Source organism: Pteronotus mesoamericanus, unplaced genomic scaffold (assembly GCF_021234165.1).
Source record: "Pteronotus mesoamericanus isolate MK-2021 breed Mesoamerican mustached bat unplaced genomic scaffold, CSHL_Meso_final contig_163, whole genome shotgun sequence".
NCBI classification, from domain to species: domain Eukaryota; kingdom Metazoa; phylum Chordata; class Mammalia; order Chiroptera; family Mormoopidae; genus Pteronotus; species Pteronotus mesoamericanus.
Window position 1 is genome coordinate 10,384,577 of NW_026555064.1, and position 7,852 is coordinate 10,392,428.

Genomic DNA, 7,852 nt, shown 5'->3' on the forward strand with positions numbered 1-7,852 from the left:
TGGAAGACAGACCGCATCGGTGGGTGCGTGAGTGTGAATGTGCGAATACAGCAAAGCGCGCCCCCGCCCGACCCTTTCGGCGTAAAGTGTTTCCGTAAATGGAATTGAGCACGATAAAGCCCCGAGTGGGTGCGTGGGCGATGGTGAATGTGACAGTGTCCCTTTTCTCGGGGATGTCTTATTCGGGCAAAGGGGCAGAAGGTCTTAAGAGAAATCGGGCCATAAGGCTCTACGCAGGAGATTAATATCGGGGTGGCAGGATGCCCCAAGCGTGGCGATAGGGGTTAAAATAGGCCTGAGGTTTCTAGAAGGCTTATGAGAAGAATTGGCATTTGAGCGGGGCTGTAACATGGAGGTCTAGAATTTACACGTGCGGCATTTGGAAGGGGAGTGGTGGTGACTTATACACGAAGAAAGGAAATATGCAGAAAGCCCTGGGTGTATTTAGGGAAACGACTTTTGGTCCTGTAAGAGAGAAACTAAAGAGTAAGAAGACAGACGCATGCGTAGGCTACGCTGTAGAAGGCAGAGGTTCTAGTAGACTTAATTTGGTAGGAAATGGTGAGCTGCTGTGTTCTGTGAGTTGAGCAAAGATGTGATTAGGGCCCTGCTTTAATTGGGGGTCACGTATCTCTGGCACAAGGAAAGAAAGAGTAGACAGCTAAGATAAAGGGTTTTCTAAACCTGCTCCTAGGACTGAAAAGAATGGATGGAAGAAAGAGATCAGGCAGGAAATGATGACTAACCAGGAATGGAAGTGGGTGAGGGGGAGGGAACCCAAGACTGGATACCCCTCTGAACGACTTATGAGCTACAAACATGTCCTTGTTGGTTATCCCACAATTTTGCTGATTCTCCCATTTTTTCAGAACTGGGTTATATGGAAAGTAACCTCACAGGGTGATCTGATCATAAATTCCTAACTTGGCAGGTCATGGCGGGTAGTCAGGTCCCTTGCCCGTAACTTTTTAGTAAAAGGTTTACCTTTGCCTTAAACAAGCTCTGTTCATTGTTTTCCTGCACCCAGAGGCTAGCACGCCTTTGAAATAAATCATAACCACCTTCAAGAGAGCACATAATCTTGTTAACTATCCTGTGATCCTATCCCTGTTTTGCTCTTCCCCCTCCATAATTTCAAATGCATTAAAAAAAAACTGCAAAACTATTATTCTCCGAAGCATTTGAAATCCTGTTCCCTGGCATACGTCATCCGTTTGGCTTAAATAAACTCATAAAACTCTCTACAGGTTCAGGCCTTCTTATATGAGCACATCGAATGCCCAGAAGGTGTGGATGAGTCAGCCTGCACAGATTACAACTCCTGGAGGCAGGCTCCTTAGCAAGTCAATAAACCCTCCCAGTCTGTTTCCTTATCTATAAAGCTGGTAGGCTATTACCTTAGTCATTAGAAAAAAGAGATAATAACAGCCCATAAAAGTGTTTTGTAAATACAGGCATTCCTCTCTTTGCTGGGCTTCACAGATGTTGCCTTTTTTTTTTTTTTTTTTTTTTTTTTACAAATTCAAAGCAAGACCCTCCACCAGTAAATGCATTAGGACTCAACTTATTGCACTGGTCTGAAGCAAACTGCACAATCTCCAAGGTCTGCCTGAATAACGAAAGGTTACATTAGAATCTAGGTGATGGGTATATGGCTGTTCACTTACAATTCTTTTTCTTTTCCGTATGTTTGGGAATATTCATAATAAAGTATTGGGGAAAAAGTGCTTTGAAAAATGAAAAGTACTGTTCAAATATGAAGTGCTATTATTAAAAAGGATTCAAAGAGCATGCTATCCTGAAAGTAGTATTGTTTTTGTTATATATTAAACACCTCCTTTAAGCAATCAGGAAAAATATATATTAAAACGTACTTCAAAAATGTATTCAGTAGACATTTGTTTAGTACATATTCCATCCCAGGCTTTACGTGTGATCATGCAAAAAAGAATTGAATGAAGTCTGTTCACCCTTTGGTGGGTGAGATGTTGCGTAAACACAAATACTTGTAATATCTGATATTAAATATAGAATCGTGATATGAACACGATACGGTGGAAACAGACAGGATATGCCTTCTTGCCCGGAGAAACCAGGAGAGGCATGCTGAGCAAGGTGACTTCCAAGTAGAAAGGAATGAGGCAGAACAGCCAGGCAAGGGAAGGAGGGATGTTCCAGGAACAGCAAGTACCTCCACGCTTGATAAAGCCTGAGTGCAGGGTGCCCCAAAGCTGGGGCCGGTGAGGTGGAAGCGGGGGGGGGGGGGGGGGGGCAGGAAGGAATGCGTGAAGGGTTTTCAGAGAAGTTTGGACTTTATCCAAAGGATTCTGGGGAATTTTTGAAAGACTAAGCAGGTAGGTTGCACTGTTAGTGTTGCGTTTTGAAAGGTCATTCTGACAGCAGCCTGGAGGATGGATCGGAGGTGGGTAGAGCAGAACGGTGTCGGGGGCAGAGTGCGTGGTGGGCCTGACCCCTGCCCGAGAGGCAGGGCCTGTGTGCTGCGGTGGAAAGGAAGCCGCCCAGGCGGTGCCGGTGCGCTTCCCCTCCATCCCTCGGCGCTGCCTCCCAAACAAATGAATTGGGGGCAGTGAAGTCGCGAAAGAGGTGGGTTTCAGTACGTGCAGGAGACAGAAACCACAGGGCTGAGAAGCAGATGAAGTCTAAGGGGCCAGGGAGGGAGGACAGGGCAGCCGAGGCATGGCTCGGTGACAGTCCCAAAGAAGGAGGTGGCTCTCTGAGAACACTGAGTCATGACTGGAACATCAGATTGCAGTAGGCCCCTGGAACACCCAGGTGGAGTCACTCTGAAGGCAAATGAAACTATGGACCTGGAGTTCAGAGCAGGGTCAGGGCCAAACGCTTTAGAGAAGTCAGTGGTTACAGCCATGGATAATGGGATCGCCCGCAGAGTCTTGTGAGTGAGGATTGTTGGGGGCAAGGAGACTTGAGACCTGGTCAGAGGAGGAAAACAAGGAGAGAGTGGTGCCTTAGAAGTCCTGGAACGGGTTTCTAGAAGGGTACAACGGCACTGAGCACTCCCAGGAAGTCAAGGTAGGGACTGAATCATTTGAAGTTGACAATTAGAAGACAGCTTCTGGGTGGAAAAGATGAAGGGCTTTAGAAGTTCCAATTGGCTTGGTAGTCACGAAATGGTCACGGGGATGCGAAGGGAATGTAGTCAGAGATGTTGTAATAACTACATTTGGTGTCCGATGGGTGAGATTCAGCAGGGTGATCACTTTGTAAGTTATATAAGTGCCTAATCACAGGGTTGTACAGCTGAAACGAGTATCCTATGATGCATCAACTGTAATTTAAAAGTATATTTTATAAAAGGAAAGTGGCTTTTATCTCAGCGTGAATAGCTGCAGACAGGCTGGTGCTTGTGCAAACCAGACTCCCGTGCTTAGCGGGGAGGGAAGGCAGGAGCCCAGGAAAGAACAGCGGGATAAAGAACCAGCTGACCTGTCGTTTTCTCTTAAAATAGGGGCCACCTCAACAGTTGAGGAGAAGAAGCCAATACACATAGAAGTTGTAGTGTTTCTACTGTTGAGACTTTCTGCTTAGCTTGACTGTTTGCCCAACGCTTTTACCAATTCCTGTGTTTATTAACATCTAACTTTAGCTCTTGGAAGTGAAGTAGTATAAGAAAAACACATGCAAATTTGAGAGGAGGGAAATTTCCTTCTCTTATAGGGCTATCAATCTTACTGGATTAAGGCCCTACCCTTGGTTAAAAAACAAAATTCAACTGACTCCATTGGAAGATCTAATTGGCTTCATGACCCGCCCTGCCCAGGAGCTGTACCACATGGAAGGTGTTTACAGGAAGCACAGGGCAGCAAGGGAGTCCTTAGATAAGATAGGATTATTCTGGGGCCCAGACAGCTTTCTTCTAGGGGAGAGAAAGGGAAGTGTTTTTATCATGCAGATGGCTCTTCTTTGCATAGGGGATGGAGAGGGCTCAAGTGACAGCTGGGGGACCTTCCTGGTGCTCGGCCCGAAATTCCAGACTGCTTGATAAAGGTTACATTTCCAGGAGAGGCTGAAACTGCACTTGGGTCGGGTATGGAGGCGGCGTGTGGTGGGCTTCTGCTGCAAGTGATGCCGTCTGGGCCTGCGCTTTTCTCCTTTAACTTGTCAATGTAAGAAGCATCCAAACCTGTAGAGAATGTTTGTGAGATTATTTGAGCCTAACTGATCACAATTGCCAGGAAGCAAACTCTCAATGGATTGGGAAATGCTCCAGAAAATGGCAGTTTTGCACCTTATTTTATACATTAGAATCAGAGGAGAAGACGTAAGGGGTGCACATGAGATCTGTCGGTGATAGATAAGGAAAGCTGCAGAAAGCAAAGGCTGGGGAGGGGGTGGGCCTCTGGAATCGGACAGAAAGTAAAATGACAGACATATCTTTGACACAGGCGGTACAAGAGAGTTAACAGTCAACAATTACCATGATAACAATAGCAACGAGTGGGTTTGTGGTCTCCCGCTGGTGTTCTTTTTGGGGTCCGGAAAAAGGAAATTTGACACTCCACAGGCACGTTATAGTAGATGCAAAAAGACAACGGACTGGCTAAGCTGAGGTAAAGGTTGACCTTTGTTAGGGAAAAGCACCAGCCTAGGACACGGCCACGAACTGCTTTCATTTCGGAGGTTTTGACTTCGGACCACCCCGTGTGGTTGCTGCGCGCTCTGGGCCTGCAAGGCCGCCCGCAGGCCTCGGCTGCGCGTGTCCGGTTCATCCGTGGCCCCCTTTCTTACACAAACGCCTGTAATCTCTGCTGACTTAAAAAATGTCCAAGCCTGTAGAGAATTTTTCTGAGTTTAATTGAGCCCAACAGACAGGAGCGCTGGGGAGCGAGGTCTCGAATGCTTCGGAGAACACAGCCTTCCGCTACTTTTTCTGCATTTGAAACGAGGAGGGGACGCAGCGCGGAGATTCCGGGGAGCGGGGAGGAGGAAAGGCAGGGGTGGGGTAGTTGAGATTTTGTGCGCTCCTCAGGGGGGTTCGGGCTTATTTTGAAGCTGTGTTAATCTGAGTGCACAGAAGCAACGGACAGAGCTTCTTAAAGGCAAAGATAGACCTTTTACTAGCAAGTTTTATGTTTGAGAGTGACTACTCACTATAACCGACCCAGTTAGGAATTTATGAGCAAATCATGCCGTGAGGACACTTTCCGTAGAAGCCTTCTTTTCATTTACAGCTCATGTAACCTTACCTCCTGAAAGGCCCTAATGCCAAATGTAGTCAGGTTGGAGGTTAGGGCTTTAATACACGAATTTGGGGAGGCGGGGGACACAATTTAGTCCATAGCACAAAGCCAGGAAATATATCCACTCATGAGTAGTCAAACAAAATAAAGTAATGAAGACTCTATCGCTGTATTCTTCATTTTTTTAACAACTGAAGTGATAGCATTTTTTTAAAAAGATTGTAATTTTTATTTATTTTTAGAGAGAGGGGAAGGGAGGAAGAAAGAGAGGGAGAGAAACATCCATTGATTGCCTCTTTCATGTCCCCAGCTGGGGAGCTGGCCTGCTACCCAGCCATGTGCCCTGACTAGGAATTGAACCGGCAGCCTTTCAGTTCGCAGGCTGGTGCTCAATCCACTGAGCCACATCAGCCAGGGGTCTGGAGCAATTTTAAGACAGAAATATCCCAACTGTTTTGACTGGAGTTTTATAGTTAATAATGAAACCCATTTACAAATCTATGTTAGACTCCTATGGAATCTCTTTCATTCTTTATATCCTTTTCCAGATGTTTTTTTGGAGGGTCATCCCATATCCTGAGCCAGAAGAATGTGTCTCTCAGATCTCCTTTGGGGAATGCAAAGGTACAATTGACCCACGCCCTGTGGCTTTGCTCTGACACCCATCAATGCGGTGGGGCTGGGGCCTTGCTTCCCAGGAAATGTCCCCAGTGCACAGTGAGCAAACCTGGGGCAGGCAGCAAGTCTGGCGGGACAGCCTGGGAATTCCCCGAGGGCCATACATAAGGCCCCTTCCTCCTTCCTTCCTTCCTCCCCTCTTTCCCCTCACCCGGCCTCAGACCCGCTCTGCAGAACAGCTGCTCTCAGCCTCTTCCAGGCTCCTTCCTCAGTTTCCCTCACAGGCCTTGCCCTAATAAATCTTTTGCACGAATCCAATGCCAGTTCCCAAATATCACTGACAAATAAAACTGAATTTGTTGCCCGGGAGAATGAACACCTCAAGAGAGTTTTGTAGAAAAAAAAAAAAAAAAGAGAGAGAGAGAGCGCGAGAGTGAGCTTGATTGGTATGTCCAGGGGGGAAGGGAAAGGCCGGATTTTATTCAGAGTTTGAAGTTTGGTTTAAGGCAAGTCTGTCAGTGAGGGGGATTAGTTAGGAATTATGAAATAAAATAATTTAGGATTCTTGGAAACAGCAAAGCAAGGAATATGAGACCAGAAACCCAAAGAGTATTGGTAGGAAAATTGCTGATACTTTCTGTGAAAGAGTTGATGATCTTTCAAACAGGGTCCTGAAGCAAACGATTAAGTTATTTGCTTGGGCGAGAGCATCCTGGGATAGTAAAGTTGAAGTGACTAGAGGCAATGGAACAGTAAGTCATGTCAGTGTAAACTGTAGGGGTAGGTGCTTTCAGTTATGACAGCTAGTTACTTGGGGTCTACTTCTTGGAGGTTAAAGACTTAACGCAGGTACAAATATTCTAAAAGCAAATTATAAAACCTTTCCTGTTTCCTTTGACACAGCAAAGATAATCAAACTTTTGCAGTAGTTCGTGACCAGGAGAAGTTAAATTTTAATCTCCTATTTAGGCTAATTTCTTCGTGGGTTCTAAGGAACCATCAGATTTCCTCTTTACCCCTGAGTCACAACATCATCCGAAGGCATTTCATGGTCCTAACCTGCGGACGTTGAGGTCCTGTGATGCCAAATGAAATTATTATTACTTCCCATTTCCTGTCTTTGGATTAAAACTTTTTTATTCTGATTAAAATTTAAACATGGCCATGAGCTCAGAATAAAAAAAAAATACACATCTTGCTCTTTAAAAGATGAGTACATAAAACAAATTTTTCATTATTTTAACACCTAAAATAGTATTGAAAACTTCAAAGCTTTAAGGAAGATGACAATTAGTACAGTTTATCAATTAAAAATCATGTTTCCCTGATAACAAACCTGAAATAACAGTGGATTAAACAAGATCAGTTACTGGACTCAAGGGGTCCGTTTGTCTGCGTGCATCAAAGCCCAGCCCAACACGAACAGGAGTCTGCAGCCAAGGAAGTAAGGGTTTATCAGCTGAGGAAATGGCACCGAGCCTGGAGCCGCACAGATAAGCTAGTCCTCAAAGACCTGGTTCCCGGATAGTCCACGCGGGTACAGATGACATACGGGAAAAATCATTAATCGTGGTGACTAAAGGAGTTGAGGTCGTGGGCTCTCCCGATTGGCTGGGCCAGGGGGAGTAGCTGATCATTGCATTGGGTCCTGCTGTCGGCCGTGGCCTCGCTCAGTCTGGTTCTGTGAGGGCGCGGTCCACAGAGTTCTTTTGCTTTCATGGGCTTGCACTGAACCATGGCTAAGACAAGACGTTACCTTTCTCTTGACTGAAACTCTGTTTCTGTGGTCAGGAGACCTGAGGCTTTGTCCTTAAGACAGTGTGATACTGACCCAAATCTGTTGTCCTAAGGGCTTAATGATTAAGGAAGGGAGTGGACAGAAAGGAGAAAGTGACATCTCAAAGAAATGGAGTTCCTGCACGATTGCGCCATCTATTATTATAGAGTAGATTTGTTTTTCCTAGAGTTCTTTTTTAAAACAATAAATGAAATAAGCAGTATGTACTCTTCAGCTT